The sequence below is a fragment of the Lygodium microphyllum genome, chromosome 29, assembly GCF_053477565.2.
Source record: "Lygodium microphyllum isolate KBCC chromosome 29, Lygodium_microphyllum_v1.1.10, whole genome shotgun sequence".
Taxonomy (NCBI): domain Eukaryota; kingdom Viridiplantae; phylum Streptophyta; class Polypodiopsida; order Schizaeales; family Lygodiaceae; genus Lygodium; species Lygodium microphyllum.
The window spans coordinates 19,420,547-19,421,641 of NC_141163.1; the positions used below are offsets into that span (position 1 = coordinate 19,420,547).

Below are 1,095 nucleotides of genomic sequence, written 5' to 3' on the forward strand. Positions count from 1 at the left end.
CCACTTCTTAGCAAATTTCTCTCCCACTTTGATAAGCTTTTGCATTGTACTAAGTGGTAAGGGCGTTCTAAATTTGGCATCTTCATAGACATTGAAATAAAAAATGATGGTCTCCTCCTTCTGTTGCTTCTCATGATAGGCCTTAACGGCCTCATCTAGATCCTCTCTTTATGCCTCAATGGCTTGCATGTCAATGAGATATTCTTGCACATCCTAATTTCATATGAGACTAGTATTGAGATCAAACCTCGAGCATCGCCTCCAAAACTGACTGAACGTGATCAGCTCTTCCTACAAATCTGAATGATATGGAAGATCGTTGGATCATGAGGGTCTCGTGGTCCCGGGAGGGGGGGAACACCCTCTTCCATGCACGATAATCTTTTCTTTATGAAATGAGAGTAATGAGTGTGGGGTAAAATTCAAAGCACAATTGCATGGACTAAGAATGATATTGCTCACGTTTATCCTATGAAATCTTGTGGGTAGCGATGTCCTTGTATGTGTATGTATAAACATATAAAAAGTTGACGCTCTGCCAACCCTGTTGGTTAGTTACACGAGCGAAGCGCCTCTTCTCATTCAAGAAAAGCTTGTCCATCCAAGAGCGAAGCGCGAATTTCCCACTGGAAATACGAATGCTGCTGCACAAAAGAGGAGCGCGAAGCATACAGAAAATGCAGGGCAGCAGGGCTGGCGCGGACTTCCGAGGAGACAGCAAAAGCGCCGTTCTGCACATGGCACTGTGCACTGGCCGGGAATCGAACCCGGGTCTGTACCGTGGCAGGGTACTATTCTACCACTAGACCACCAGTGCTGGATGGGAGCGAGGCGCTGGCGTGTAGTAGGGGTGAAAAGAAAAACCGGTTTACTTCGTCGCGGCAGCAATGAGAGAGAGAGAGAGAGAGAGAGGTGATTGAGACACGAGGTGGACGCGGGCATACACAGCCATGCGGTGCGCGACTACAGAAAAGGGTGGGTCTCAGCTGAAACGGGATAGATCCCTCAATGGAACGAAGTGAAGAAACGTAAGTAATAAATAGGCACTACCACGGGTGACGGGACACTGCGGGACACTTTGAATTGCGCGTGTCA

The 1,095-nt window shown here is 47.7% G+C and overlaps 1 non-coding gene across 1 annotated transcript; it reads right to left on the reverse strand.

The window, feature by feature from the left end:
* Window positions 1-746: 746 nt before the first annotated feature.
* On the reverse strand, window positions 747-817 carry TRNAG-GCC (transfer RNA glycine (anticodon GCC)). The gene has a single exon. It is a non-coding gene; the product is annotated as a tRNA-Gly (tRNA).
* Between the last annotated feature and the right edge of the window lie 278 nt (window positions 818-1,095).